The sequence below is a fragment of the Chenopodium quinoa genome, unplaced genomic scaffold, assembly GCF_001683475.1.
Source record: "Chenopodium quinoa cultivar QQ74 unplaced genomic scaffold, ASM168347v1, whole genome shotgun sequence".
In the NCBI taxonomy this organism is placed as follows: Eukaryota; Viridiplantae; Streptophyta; class Magnoliopsida; order Caryophyllales; family Amaranthaceae; genus Chenopodium; species Chenopodium quinoa.
The window spans coordinates 1,662,044-1,678,731 of record NW_018745068.1 but is presented as its reverse complement, the minus strand read 5'-3'; positions in this window follow the sequence as shown (position 1 = coordinate 1,678,731).

Genomic DNA, 16,688 nt, shown 5'->3' with positions numbered 1-16,688 from the left:
TTCAGTAAAATTAATATCATTTCAGCAAATATAAGTTGAAGAGAATAGGATCTTAGTGGGCATTTCTCTTGCTTTTTCATGTCCAATAATCCAACTATTAGTTTATTTGGCTCAAATTATTTTTACTATTATTAGCCTATTAGAGGTGTTCTATCTGCTTTATGTTTGGATTTAGACCAAATTCGATCTGATTCGAAATATAATTCAATTTTTAATTTTCCAACTCGATATGATTTCTCTCTCAATCCAATCTGAATTAAAATTCGATTATTTGGATCTGATCCAAATTAAAAATACGTCAATTTTTAGTGCCTAATACGAATATAAAAATACAAATGCAATTATAAAATTAAGATTTGACAAGCTCTTAATATTAATACTACCTTTGTTAATTATTATGTGCAAATTTTAAAAATTTTAAATCTCACAATAATTTCCAAAAGTTGCATATAATAAGTACTCCCTCCGTTTTAAAATATTTGCTCCATTTCTCTATGCGCGGAGTTTTAGGAGAAATTGAAAAAAGTAATAAATTATAAAGGTAGTGGGATTAGTGGAAGGTAAATTGGAGGAGAAAGAATCTAAAGGTAATAAAGTATAATTATATTGGGTCCCACTCGTTGAGAAAAATGAATTAAATATTGTAAAAACTTTTCAAATAAGGAAATAGAGCAAGTATTTAAAAACGGTCGCAAATGAAAAATGGAGCAAATATTTAAAAACGAAGGGAGTAACTGAGATAATGCAAGTCTTCAAAATAATATTGATTAAAATAACACAAACTATTGGGTGCGGCTATGGTTTGTGCGGCAACGTTGGTGGTGCTTGCTACATCTCCTCCCTTCTCTTTCTCTCTCCTTCTTCTCTTCCCTTCTCTCTCTTGCGATTTGGTGGTGTATTTCGATGGTGCTATTTGGGTTCGATTTGGTGGCTATTTGGTGGTGCGATTTGTTGGTGGCGATTGGGGTGCGATTTTTCTGGCGATTTGGTGGCTACTTGCTGCATATTGGTGGTGGCGATTTAGCCAACAAGAGATACATATCAGCCAACAAGAGGAATATATCAGCCAACAAAAGGTACTTATCAGCCAACAAATGAAGCATATCAGGCAACAAAAGGATGAAATCAGCAAACAAAAGCAACAAGTAAGCCAACAAAAAAAATATGTCGGCCAACAAAAGGAAACATATAAGCCAACAATTATAATATACTTCCTCTGTTCTTTTTTACTTGACTTGTTTTTTTTATCACGCTTGTCAATGCAAAACTTAAATGATTAATAACTTTAATTCTCCATAAATAAAAATTATAAAAGTTATATATTATGATAGTACTTATATATTAAAACGAATTCAAAAAGATCCCACATGATTATGTTTTTCCTTACATATTATTTACAAAAGACGGTCAAAGGAGAGAATAGTGTAAAAGTCAAAGCGGGTCAAGTAAAAAAGAACGGAGGAAGTACATATCAGCCAACAAAATAAAGATATCAACCAACTAAAGAAATATATGATAGCAGCCAATAAAAGTAACATATCAAAAAAAAATTTAAAAAAAAAAAAAACATATCATCCATCAAAAGGAATATATTAGCCAACAAAAAAACATATCAGCCAACAAATGAAACATATCAGCCAACACATGAAACATATCAGCCAACAAGTAAAATATATCAACCAACCTGCCGCACGCATAATTTGGTGTTGCAGTCCACACCCAATACCTTCTCTTAAAATAGATACATCAACATCAAATCTTTAATCTAATATCATATCATATAACTAATATATAAAGCTAAACTTTTAGCCAGGATACGAGATAACGACACTTGCGTTTCAATTTTTCGCCAAGTGTCATGCCACGTTGGATAAATTTAGATAGACTTCGTAGGATAAAAAAAGTTAGTTTAGAGTTTTTTCAATCAAATTTGGATGGAAATTTAAGATAAAAAAAAGGAAATTTTGACTTTTGCTACCACAAAAAACCTTGAGTTTCATTTTTGCTACCCCTTAATTTTTTTTTTATTTTACTACCACATAAAAACACCTTTGTTAAAATTCGCTACCAGTTGACGGAAGCTGTTAGTTTTTCCGTTTGTGGGCCCCACTTCACCCCTGCCCCTCTCTCTCCTCCTTCCCCAGCCACCAATCCCTTGCCCCTGCCTCTCTCTCCTCCTTCCCCAGCCAACAATCCCCTTCCCCTGCCACTCCCCCTCCACCCCCTAGCCACCTGTCCTGCTTCTCCCCTTCCCCTGCCGCTCCCCAAAATCGATGCACTACCCCATAACCCCAACTGGCGACAGTGAGAGTTTCGAGGGTGGGGTAGTTGGGGTTTCGAGGGTGGGGTTGTTGGGGTTTCGAGGGGGTCGCCGGAGATCGAAAAGGTTTAGGGTTAGGGTGGCCGAAAAGGGTAGGGGAAGGGAAGGGGGGGTCGATTTCGGTGGGGGAATGGGGAGGGGGGCCGATTCCGGTGGGGCGAATGGGGAGGGGGGTGGTTTCCGGTTCAGGGTGGGGGTCGGGGCAGCAAGAGGGGTAAAAGCGAGGGGGGTGGCTGCGTAGGTGGGGGAAAGGGATTGGGGGGTGGCTGCGTAGGTGGGGGTCGCCGGCGTTGGTGGGGGAAAGGGATTGGGGTGGCTCGCCAACGTTGGCCCAAGTTTTGGCTGCCGGCCGCCGGCAGGGGGGAGGGGGGAGGTGGCTGACGGGAGGGGGGGCAATTAAGGGTGGTTGGGTTTTTTTTTTTATACATTTTAATTTATTTTTTTTTTGAATAAACTTAACAGACTCTTAACGGATTCCGTTAAGTGGTAGCAAATTTGAACAAAGATGTTTTTAGGTGGTAGTAAAATAAAAAAAAAAATTTAAGAGGTAGCAAAAATGAAACTCAAGGTTTTTTGTGGTAGCAAAAGTCAAAATTTCCTAAAAAAAATTGGATAAAAATGTTAGTTTAGAGTTTTATTTTCGATAAAATACCAATATTTCATATGTACAAATTGATGAATTATAATTTTATTCAAAAAAATATTAGGTTATAACTCCCAATAATTATCATAAATATTTATTTTTTATAGCATGATATTTTTTGGAGCGAAAGAAGTAGTTCAAAACGTATAACATCCATTTGTAATATATTCTAATCGATTAATTAAAATAAATATACTTCACAGTCTAATACTACCTCCGTTTTTTGTTTAGTTGACACGCTTTGACTTTAGCACTTTTAACACACCCCTTTGACCATGTATTGTGCTTTATACGTAATGAAAAATATAGTCACGTGGAACCTTGTTAGATTCGTCATGATATATATTTTCACAATATCAACTTTTCGTAATTTTTGTTTATCGGTAATTAAAGATATTAATGGTTGAAAATGTGCATTGACAAACGTGACTAAAAAAACGTGCTAACTAAAAAGAAACAGAGGAAATTGATTATATTATTGTATGTAGACTTGACAATCGGGTCGGCTCACGAGTCATTTCAGATCGGGTCATTTCAAGTTACAAGTAATGAAATGTTCAACCCTTTCCCAAAGTGTTGGGTTCGGGTCAACCCAACAGGCTTAGAACAATTTTTATTTAATTTATTTTTGGCTACTTTTTAGAAATTTCTAATATTTCATGCTTACTTTGCTATTTTTAATGTATTTAATCAAACATTTTCACTAATATTATTATTAGTCATTACATGCCTACTACATATTTTAAATCGTCTCTAATCATATCAATTCCTAACTAATTTTGTATCAATAATATATTTTAAAATTTGACATATAGATTAAAAATTTCATAAAATTCGATAAACTAGTATATATATATATAAAGGAGATTTTTTTTTCCCCGAGTTTTTAGAGAGCTACGTGTAGGATCAAAATTTCTTAGCGCACCATAAGATTATAAATTTTAGTTATAGCCAATTAAATAAGAGATTTTTAATTTTTTTATAAAAATAAATAATTCAAATGTCACATAAGCAAAATTGATTTAATTAAATATAAAATATTATATATAAAACTTTATTTAAATATATAACGAATGAGTAGTGAAATTCACGATTTTATTTAAAATTAAAATATTAAATGATATACTACGTACAACGAATAAAATAACAAAATATATCATATATATATAAAAAAATACAAACAAACAAACAAATGTTGTATCGCATGGGTTTCATCTATTAATTAATATAAAGTAACAGCAATACAATAGTGACACCAAACAACTTCCGCAACTTGGCTTGACATTCAAAAGCCAAGCGTACAACAGAGCAATCTTACATATGCGTATGTATAAGGTAATAACAAATAGAGGAATCCTTACTCCATCCTTTTAGAACATCATCTCGTACAAGTTGTTCCTTTTCAATCAAAGAGTATGGAGTTTTCAAGTATTTATTTAGGTCGGTTAAAGATGAAGTTGTTCAATTAGCTTTGCAGTTTCATCGCATGATCCTGCTTAGATATTTCATAATTTCGAAAAAAAAGTAGTTAGTTCAGCAAGGGGTGCTATTTGGGTTGATATTTACAAAATTTTCTTATATAAAAACAAGTGCAACATTCATATTGAGGCGAAGATAAATGAAAAGTGTGACGATTAAAATGATTCAAGTAGTACATTATATATATATCACGTAGAGTGTATATAAATACGAGATGAATTTGAATATTTGATAGTATCACAAAATAAAGGATCAACTGAAGTTGAGTTTTCCATATTTTGATTGTGTTAGGGTTTACAATGATTCTACACAACAAGAATCAATAAAAAATGGTGGAACAAACCCTAGAATGTGTATAAATTTTAATGAAACATACAACACCAAATACTTCAAGTAGCATTACAAACCAAGCACTAAATTAACAAAGTAATCCAGAAATTACAACAAAATAACACTAATGTGAAAGTTTCTTAAACTTGCCTCACTCCAAGCCGAACACCACCAAGAACATGAGAAATTCAATGACCACGTGAGTCTTCTATACCGGATACTTGTCTAAGGCGTGTATACACTTTCCTAAAGTGATCATTTCCCCCACCACGGTGCTTGGGTTGTGACCGGAAACTCACTTTGAGATACAATAGACAACACCACACACTTAGCACAAAGATGTGTGATAAGATGGTTAATTCTCAAACAATAAACTTAGATGATAGAGAATTAATGAAGAGGTTGCAAAGTTCTTCAATAATGGTGTAGAGAAGGAAAATTTTCAGAGAGGAAGAAGTTTTCTGTATATCGAAAAACAAAGACCCCAAATACAATATAAAGGGAATAACCGTAAAAACCGAAGACGAGCGAGGAGGCGCGGGCGAGCCACCACAGATGCGCGGGCGCGCCACCCCCTGCGCGCGGGCGCGCCACTTGCTCGCGCGGGCGCTCTTCCTCGTTCTTCCAAAATTCCAAATTTTTCCAGTAAGGGTCGCGGTTTAAGCGCGGACTGGAGCGCGGGCGCGCCATCAGAAAGAGCGGGCGCTCCACCTTGAAATATCAGAATTTTCCAGTAGCGTACGCGGTTTAGGCGTGCCTCCAAAGCGCGAGCGCTTCTTCATGGTCGCGAACGCAACCATCAACACTCTAAATATCTAACAATCCTCCCCCATTTAGAGTGTTTCCTTTAAAACTTTCTCTACTTCTATCAATTAAGCTTCATCTCATGCATAAAAGTCAATGTCCCTACGGATTGAATTGATACTTAGTATAGCACACTTAACGATGATCATATCCCATGATTTCCATATGGATTGAATCACACGGATATCTCTAATCATCCGAAGGTGAAATACACACAAGATAACTCGAATTTAACATCACTTGACACTTTTATACAGCCATGTGTCCGTATCTTTCATAAGTTCATCAAAGTCTATATGTCCATCTAGACTTCTTGAAGCGGCTAAACTTCGAACTTATATAGGTAGGTTCTCATATACGTAAGTGTGTCCTTGTGACAAGACACTTTCATTTAGAGCTTCTCCACTTAAAATCTTTGAGAACTTTGAAATGACGCTACCTTACCGTCACAAGTAACATAGCAATATGGGTCATCAAATATTGCTAACAAACAACAAAGTTGTAATTCAACCACATTGAATCTAAGACTTGATGTTTCTTCAAGCGTTAGATTGGGTTTCACAAATTTGTGCTTTAGGACATAAACCCATTCCAATCAAAGCAAATAGGATGGAATGTCTTGGCATTGCTTTAGTGAAGCAATCCGCCAAATTCATTTTCGTAGGAACATAGTCAAGACTTATGACCCCATCATTGATAAGCTCTTTCACTAGGCTATGCCTTAGTGAAATATGCTGAGACTTACCATTATACACTTGACTATATGCCTTTATCAAAGCCGAATTCGAATCACAATGGATTGCCACCGGTGACATTGGCTTAGACAATAAAGGCAACTCTAACATGAGATTTCTCAACCACTCAGCTTCCTTACTAGCTGAGGCAAGAGCTATGAATTCTGCTGCCATAGTGGAATCGGCAATGCAAGTTTGTTTCTTGGAAGACCATGAAATGACACCTCCCCCAAACATGAACACCCAACCACTTACAGAAGAGTCATCCTCTTTGTAAGTGATCCAACTTGCATCAGAATATACTAAAATCGAAGGAAATCCACTATAAGACAAACCATAGTCTAATGTACCTTTAAGATACCTCAAGACCCTCCGAACTGCAAACCAATGCTGTGCACCCGGGTTACTAGTAAATCTACTAAGTTTTCCCACAACCAATTCAATATCTGGTCTTGTACTTGTCATGGCATACAACAAGGATCCAATTATCCTTGAATACTCTAATTGGGAAATCGTTTTCCCCAAATTCTTAACCAATTTTACATTGGGTTCCATGGGGGTGTTCACGGGACACTTATCAAACATATTGAACCGTTTGATCATTTTCTCAATGTAATGAGATTGACTTAATATAAGTCTTCCATTGTCCCTAATTATCTTGATGCCCAAAATGACATCCGCCTCCCCCAAATCCTTCATCTGAAAAGATGAGGATAAGAATTCCTTGGTCAATTCTACTTGTTGTAGACTTGTACCAAAAATAAGCATATCATCAACATATAGACAAATGATGACACCATGACCTTTGTCATCAAATTTTCTATAAATACACTTATCAGCTTGATTCACCTTGAATCCAAAGGACAAAATCGTGTCATCAAACTTTCGATGCCACTGCTTTGGTGCTTGTTTAAGTCCATACAAAGACTTAACCAATTTGCACACCTTATTTTCCTGTCCTTCCAAAACAAATCCTTCGGGTTGTTTCATTTACACTTCTTCCTCTAGATCTGCATAAAGGAATGCCGTTTTAACATCCATTTGATGAATCACTAGATTGTATACCGAAGCCATTGCAATTAACAACCTTATTGAGGTTATTCTTGCAACTGGTGCATATGTGTCAAAATAATCGACACCATGCTTTTTCCTAAACCCTTGGATTACCAATCTGGCTTTAAATTTCACTATGGAGCCATCAGGCCTCCTTTTCCTAGTGAAAATCCACTTGCAACCAAGTGGTTTGCAACCGGGAGCTAAATCCTCTAAGACCCAAGTGTCATTTCCCATGATGGAATCCATTTCATCAATTATAGTTTCTTTCCAAAATGCACTATCTTAGGAAGATATGGCCTCGCTATAAGTTTTCGGGGCACTATCCACATTAAAACAATATGGAGTAGTCGAGCTAAGGACATCCCTAGATCCTTCAACTAGATAGATTATAAAATCATCTCCGAAGTTCTTAGGTTTCCTTTGTCTCATACTTCTTCTAATATGAGAAGTCTCACCCTCATCATTAGATGAATATTCATGAGAAACATGTTAATCATCATAATCAACAATTTCCTTTCCTTTGGTACTAACTTGTAGATCCTTTGGTCTACTCATTGATGAAAACCGATTTTCATCAAAAATTGCATCCCGTGACTCAATAATCGAATGTTTCGAAATATAGTCACTTTGTCCTATCACATAGAACCTATAGGTTTTGCTATGCTCAGCATAACCTATAAAAATGCATTCCAAGCCCCTTTCACCGAGCTTTCTTTTCTTGTTGCCGGGCACTCTTACGACTGCCCTACAACCCCAAACCTTGAGATACTTCAAGTTTGGTTTCCTTTTGTACCAAAGTTCATAAGGAGTGGAATCCTTTCCCTTAGTGGGAACACGGTTAAGTATGTGACAAGCCGTCAACATAGCTTCACCCCAAAACCCTTCACTCAAACCGGAGTAAGATAGCATGGAATTAACCATTTCTTGAAGAGTTCTGTTCTTCCTTTCAGCTACACCATTTGATTGTGGTGCATAACCAGCTGTAGTCTCATGAATAATACCCAAAGATTGGAAATAAGCAGGATCATAATACTCTCCTCCCTTATCTGTTCTCAATCTCTTAATAAAAGATTCTACTTGCACTTCTACCTCTTTCTTATAAATATCAAAATTAACCAAGGCTTCATCTTTGGAATATAAAAGATACACATAGCAAAATCTTGAAAAATCATCAATAAACGTAACTATGTATATTTTATTTCCCAAAGAAAGTGTACTATAAAAGTCACACAAATCACTATGAACCCATTCTAAGATCTTAGAACATCTCTCAACTTTCTTGAAAGGAGTTCTAGTGATCTTATTAAGCATGCAAGTAGTACATTTATCAAGAGCAATATCACATGGTGGAATAAGTTCTAGTTTAGACATGAAATTCAACTTATTGTAATTCACATGACCTAATCTAGAATGCCATAAAGAAAACAAATTCGTACCATTGTCATTACCGACATTAAAACAAACATCATCCAACATAACAGACTTCTCTCTTAATGAGAGTTTAAACAAACCATGAGACAAATAACAACGTTTGATAAATGTGCTACCCTTAGTTATAATACATCTATCTGCTTCAAAAACTAGTCTAAATCCAAGTCTATTCGGGGTTGGGCCTGATACAAGATTTCTAGAAATACTAGGAGCATATAATACATCCCTAAGGATGATACTATTGCTCGAACTAAACATCAGCTCAACTTGTCCTCTTCCTTGGACCATGATGGTAGAGTTGTTTCCCATAAAGAGCTCTTCTCCATCACCAACCTTGTGAAAGGTTTTGAACCAATGCTTCACCTTGCATACATGCCTTGAAGCCCCCAAATCCATCCACCATGAGTCATCATCCTGCACCATAAAAATGTTAGGATCCGTTGCATTTAAATCCATACCGGAATTAAATTCAACCTTATGTAATAAATTACCTTTGGTGGGTTGGTCATTGCTCTTAGAAGCTTGACCATCCTTAGATTTCTCCATTTTCTTCTTGAAAATGTAGCAGTCCTTCTTGCGGTGTCCAGTCTTACCGCACTCCCAACAAGCATACTTGTTGTTGTCCTTTTGTTTCTTGGACTTGCCCTTAGAGGAATTAAACTTCTTCCTCTTACCACTAGTTGAAGCACTAGATTTGCCTCCTCCACCACATTAATGGTGGAAGAGCTAGGATTTCCATCCTTAGCCTTCTCCATGGCCCTTATCCCTTCTTCAATTTGAAGATGGGTAGCCAAATTGGACAATGATATGTCCTCTTTTTTATGTTTCAAGTCATGTTTTACATCCTTCCAACTATTGGGAAGCTTATCAATAATACTCGAAACAACAAACAATTCATCAACATTGATACCATGTTGTTTCAAGTTACTATAAATACGTTGTATCTTATGAAACTGGTCCATAATCGATCTACCATCAACAAATTTAAAGTCATTAAAGTTACTTACAAGAAATTTCTTGCTAGAAGCATCCTCCGCCATATACTTGCTTTCTAACGATTCCCATAGCTCTTTAGCCGACTCAACATGTTGATACACGTCAAACAAATCATCCTCCATCCCATTGAGAATATTGTAGGGTTTCGTAGTGACCCGACACTACGCGGAAAGAAACCCACCAAGACCCGCCCCTTAATTAAAGCAATTAAACAAGCATAATAAACTTAATCAAACAAGATTAAGGACAAGAATTATACCTTTGACGCGTGCTTCGCTCCTAAAGAGCTCTTACTTCAAAATCCCGAAAAGACGAGATCTCCGACGGATCGTACCCTCGACCCGACCCGAGCGTCCTAAGTCTTGAAGGTTAGTCAAGACCCGGACAAAATAACTATGAGTTTTACGAATCAAAGGTTTACTCTTTTTCTTTAGAGTTGCCTTTTTAATTCCACTCAAGGTTGTTTCAAATCCCAATACCAAGCTTGGTATTTATAGGGAAATGATCCCTTGATATTTCATCCTCCAGCAATGTGGGAGAATGAATTTTGCTAATTAATTTATTTCTAAAATAAATCAATAAACAAATGCAATCACAATTTGACAAGTGTCAAGGAGGGAGAGAGTGTTAGGTGAGGACCATGGAGAGGTGGGGGGGACCAATGCCTTGCTCCCCAAGGCTTTCCCAAAGCCTTGGTCCCCACTCTCCTCACAAACCGCCTCACCCTAGCATGCTTCCCAGCTAAACTAATGTGAAAGTTTCTTAAACTTGCCTCACTCCAAGCCGAACACCACCAAGAACATGAGAAATTGAATGACCACGTGAGTCTTCTATACCGGATACTTGTCTAAGGCGTGTATACACTTTCCTAAAGTGATCATTTCCCCCACCACGGTGCTTGGGTTGTGACCGGAAACTCACTTTGAGATACAATAGACAACACCACACACTTAGCACAAAGATGTGTGATAAGATGGTTAAATTCTCAAACAATAAACTTAGATGATAGAGAATTAATGAAGAGGTAGCAAAGTTCTTCAATAATGGTGTAGAGAAGGAAAATTTTCAGAGAGGAAGAAGTTTTCTATATATCGAAAAACAAAGACCCCAAATACAATATAAAGGGAATAACCGTAAAAACCGAAGACGAGCGAGGAGGCGCGGGCGAGCCACCACAGATGCGCGGGCGCGCCGCCATGAGGCGCGGGCGCGCCACTTGCTCGCGCGGGCGCTCTTCCTCGTTCTTCCAAAATTCCAAATTTTTCCAGTAAGGGTCGCGGTTTTAGCGCGGACTGGAGCGCGGGCGCGCCATCAGAAAGAGCGGGCGCTCCACCTTGAACTGTTAGAACTTTCCAGTAGGGTATGCGGTTTAGGCGCGCCTACTTCGCGGCCGCGCCTCTAAAGCGCGAGCGCTTCTTCTTGTTCGCGAACGAAACCATCAACACTCTAAATATCTAACAGATTGTTGATTAGGGCTAAATAGCCCAAAATGACGCTCAGTTTCACTCCTTATTTCTGATGTTCATTAAACATTGCAAACAAGTATGTTTCGATTATTTGCTTGGGTTTTAACGTAGCCTCCTTGTTCACATGGTTGATCAAATTCCTATAATAAGTTTCGACATTATCAGTTGTGGTAGAGTATTCGCCAACTGATGTAATTCTCAAAAACACACTCCATTGTCTGGTGAGATGTATATATATTTATTAACTTATACATACGCAAATATAGTACTGATGAGAGGAAACAAATCTACAACTTCAAAATTAAAACCGCAGAAATGTCGATTTTTATATCAAATTCAAGTTGACTTTGCAAGCATTCTTGTAATACTCTGTATTTTATAATATTTTATACATATAAATTATTTATTTTATAAATTAAAATGATTCATTTCATTTTAAAAAGAATTAATTATTTAAATATTGTGTAAGTGTGTATAAAATAATATGAGTCATTAATTGAAGCAATAAAAGTATTTGAATTGGGTCATCTTTATTTAAATAGTTGGATCAACTTGTTGGGAAATTGAGGACACTTAAGAGTCCAACAAGTTGGCCCCATATAAAGAAGTTAAGGGGAAGTAGGATTTAGTAATTGCAGCCTTCTAATTACGAGTTTTTGTTTTAAAAAGGGATTATAAATACTTTAAAACCTCAAAAATTTTCACTCTAAAATCATAATTGTCAGATTTAACAAAAACCCCAAAAGTTCTCTTTATTTTCTCTCTTTTTCCTCTCTTTTTCTCTCTTTTTCCCACGCCTCTCTCTCTTCTTTTTCTTTCCCACCGGCGCCACCGGTGGACAACCAACGCCACCACCGACCACCGATCACCGGCGGCCAGCAACAGCAGCCGGCGCCACTAGCCGGCCACCGTTTTCTCTCTGCTCCTTCCCTCTTTTCCATTCGGTACAAAAGAAAAAAAAAAACTCTTCTTTCTTCCTAATTTAATTCTAGTTGTTTTAATAATTTAAAGCATGATTTTGATATTGATTTTGGGTATTTGATGCTGTTAAATTATTCATATAAATTTTAGATTTTTATTCAATCAAGAACCCTAATTTATAAACCCTAGAATTTGGGAATTTATTGTTTATGGTTAGTGTTTGATCATAAGTTGTTGTTGTTGTTTTATTAATGGTTTAAACATGTTTTTAATGAGTTTAGAGCCCTCAAATTAATGCTGGAATTTAATTATACACACTATTTTTTAATTATTGTGTTAGGGTTTGATTACACATAAAAGGGGAAAAAGTTTTAATTATTTAAATATGATTTCCTAGTCTATTAGTGATGTTTTATATTAAATAAGTGTGCTGGAATTTTATTTAAGTCATAAAAACTAAGTCTTTTTGAAAGGATTTAAACTACCCACTTAAGGAAAAGGTTTTATGGATTTTATGTCATTAAATTGGGTTGATTAGTAAGGTTTAAAATGTATTATAGTTGCTGGAAATTTGTGAGAATAGTGGATTAATTATAGTTATGTATTCTTATTTGCATGAAGCTTCGAGCTAGGTGATTTCTAGCGAATGTGGCCGAGTTTAGGCACTATTCAAGGTATGTATGTGCACAAGAATATTTGTGTATGCGTAGTATTATGCTGGGATTGTAAAGTATGTTTTGGTGATGAATTAGTAGCATGTTTGGTTGATTATATGCTTGGAATTGATGTTGGTTAAACATGAATAATTATTATGCAAGCATGTGAATATGTTATGTGAAGCATGATACAAGTTGAATATGTATGGATCATGGAAGTATGTTTTATTTTCAAGTATCAAGGAAGCATGAATTTAATAAGCAAGGCTTATGTATGTTTAAAAGAGCTAAAATTAGAATTATTAAGCATGATTCATGAATTTATTTCTCACCCTTTTAGTATTGGCGGTGTTGAGTCAAGAAGTTAGTTTATTTATTTACTCGTTCATGTAAGATGAGTTCGAGTCAAGGAAGTTGAGTAGTGAATTTTATGCACCAAGGTAGTAATCGTGCAATTTTGAGCACAAAACTAGGCAAGGAACCTTAATTAAAATAAATAGTATGTGCTCACTAGTTAATTCAAGAATGAATTGGAAGTATGTGTTGATTGTTGCAATGTTTGTTCTTGATTGATTGTTTAGAGTCATCACAAGTTAAATTGGTAAATCACGTAAAGTGTAAAAGTATATGCACCAAAACTCTTGGAACGTATATACCTTGAGTATGAACCTATGGGGGGAGTTATGGGGTTTTATATTTAACCATAGCTTCTACAGGGGGACGGAACTCTGTACTTTCTTTTATTAATATTATGCACTGGAATTCCGTCACAAGGTGTCACTAGTTGGTACTCGCTTGGTTAGCTCCCAAGTGAGGGGTCCCTTATTATTAAGGGATAGTCAAGGAAGGAAACCTGTTTGATGCGTAATCCAAAGCTATTAATTAATAATTAATATTGTTAGTTATGAGTCAAAGGTAAGTTGGCTTGTGATTGTGTGGCGAGCATGATTTATTTATCTATTGCTAGGATATTCATGTTAGTGTGGTGCATATGTACTCAGCTTTTGCTGATTCGTACTTTTTTGTTTGTGTTTGGCTTTCCTTTGGATTGGCCCTACTATGACCCATTTATATGGTGAGTAGAGAAAGTAACAGGTACTTGAAGCATGAAGAGCATGAAAGGGATGAGTACAGAGAGTTACTTGTTATGTTTCTTAGTTTTGATATTTCTGAATTATTGGTTTGTTTGTGGACTAACATTATTGTGTTTATTTTTAAGTGGTTTTTAAGAAGGGCCATGTTTGGATTGGTTCCAATTCTACTTTTTTTTTGAGGTTGTGAACTCAAGTTTTATTGTAAAAGTTGATTTATGTTTTAGACTTCTGCTGTGAGACTTTGAAAAATAGCCTTAGCTGTTATCGCGGTGGCGGTAATATTTTGGTTATTTCCTAAAAAGGGTTTTATTTAAAGTAAAAGGAGTGTTTTATTAAAAGAAGGAAATTTCCAGGGCATTACAATTTTCTTCGTGTTCTACATCTGAACAATGTTACTTACATACAAAAAGATATATCTTGAAAAGGTGGACTAAGTCAGTCATGTGCACTAAGGTAGTTGACCATGTTGTTGAAAAGTATGGTGTGATACCTTCAAGTGTTTGGAAACTGCAGTATGTAAGGACTTTCATTCGTTATTGATCGTGGGCAGCAGGATTTAAGCTATCGTAATGTAATTGAAGAAGCTTTTAATGAGTGTTCTAGTAGAATTGAAATCTTATTGAGAAAAGATGGAAATGAAAAAGTCATGGTAAAGAAAATGATGAGAACATATATAGATGCTCAAGCTGCTGCCTAATGCTCGGAAAGTGGTAATCTATTGGAGCCACAAGATGTGATTCAAGTTGATAACGTTGAAGAGCCACCAAAAGTTGCTGAAAATCAAGTTGAAAATGAGAAGGAATTTATAGTCAAAGACCCCATCAGTAGGCGGAAGAAAGGACAAAAGAAAATCCGGCTTAAGAGCACGCAAGAAAAAATAAGCAATAAGCTAAAAGGACAGAAGATTAAATCATGGAAGAAGAAAAGTGCAATGGGTGTGTCTATAATGAAAAAGAAAGCGCATGGTACAATAAAGGTAATTTATATTTTTTTAATAATGTTCTTTATTTTTACACATAATGTTTTTTATATTTTTAATAATGTTCCTTACATGTATATACTATGTTCCTTACATTTATATTTGTACTTTATGTTCTTTTAATTTACATTTTATGATCTCTATAAAGTATATTTGATTTGGTTTTTTCACCATATACCCCTAAGTTTTTTGTTTATTCATCATATACCTCTGAAAATTTTCAAATTCACCATATACCCCTGAGTTGTTACAATAATTCACCATATACCCCTAATGACAACAAGATGAGTGGAATTTGGTTAATTATGCATCGAAACCATCTTAGATCTCTCCCCCATCCTCGAAACTACTCCTCTCCTTTCTCCAACCCTTGAAACCACTTCAAATCTCCATCACTATATCCGTATGATTGATTTTGAGGATGAGAAAAGGAAATTTAGGGTGGTTTTGGGGATGGGAAAAAGGAATGTGGGTAGTTTTGGGGGGGTAAGGGAATGTATTTAGGGTGGTTTCGGGTCATAATTAACGCTAATGATTGACAAAGTTAACAATTATATATTAGTCATCAAGGGTATATGGTGTGAAAACTTGGAGGTATATGATAAATTTAAAAAAGTTCAAGGGTATGGTGAATAAACAAAAAATTCAGGGGTATATAGTGAAAAAAACCATTGATTATATGCACTGTGTAGGATTCCCTGACTATTCCTGAAGGAAGTACACTAGCTCATTCTTCCCTGTTTGGTGGTTCAATTGAGTGTTTTGAATCTGATGAATATATTGGAGTACATGTTGCATCGTTTACATAGTAACAGGTAACATTTTGTTACTAAACTTATTTTATATTAAATTTAATAATTTTATTATACATTACTATTTATTTTCTTTTAAATTTTTCATAGGGTTTATGCCAACATGTTTGGGTATGGAGAATAAATTTTCGTAGGCATAATACTTCATAATTCATTTAAAACGATTCCTTTTTTTTTTAAAAGTATATTACCTTAAAATTCTTGTAATGGATGACTTTATTCCTTCAAATAAAGCAATATACAATTTTTGTTTGTTATATTTTTAATTTTTTAAAATTCGCCTATTTCTGACTTTCATTATTTTACAATTTCTTTTGTAATTGACTTTAAAATGGCATTATACAACAAAAAACATACTATAAAACATGTTGATATATAATACACTACTTAATATAAGGAAAAATACTATTAAACATTCTGTTATCGTATAAAGAACATATTGTTTAAATCAAAACAACATACTTTCTGAATCAAAAGAACATGATATTTAAATATAAAGAACATATTAGGCAAATCCAATATGTACATCTGTACATATATGAATCCAACACAATTACACCAACATCAACATCAAACATAGTTGTGTTTCTTAGCAAGGCAATGAGTCTCTGGTTTCATCTTATTCTTTTCAAGCATCATAATATCATATGTATATTGCGTCCTTAACTTCTTTATGGGATTTTCCAGAAAATATATTAATAACATTAATAAAAGTTCACAAGTCTAAAAAATTAAGAAAAATTAACACATTTTAATACTTACGTTATTGGCTTGTAGCCCACAAGTCTATCTCTTTTTTTTTTTTTTTTTTTTTCTGTAATAAGTCTCCATATGCCTGATTGTGTATATAGCACAATCCATCTTCTTTGTAGTTGTTTTCCATGGCATTGCTAACAAATTTACAGAAAATTTTCGCACCCTATCAAGACTCTTCAAATTCTTTGTCACAAGGATTCTATATAAGGTT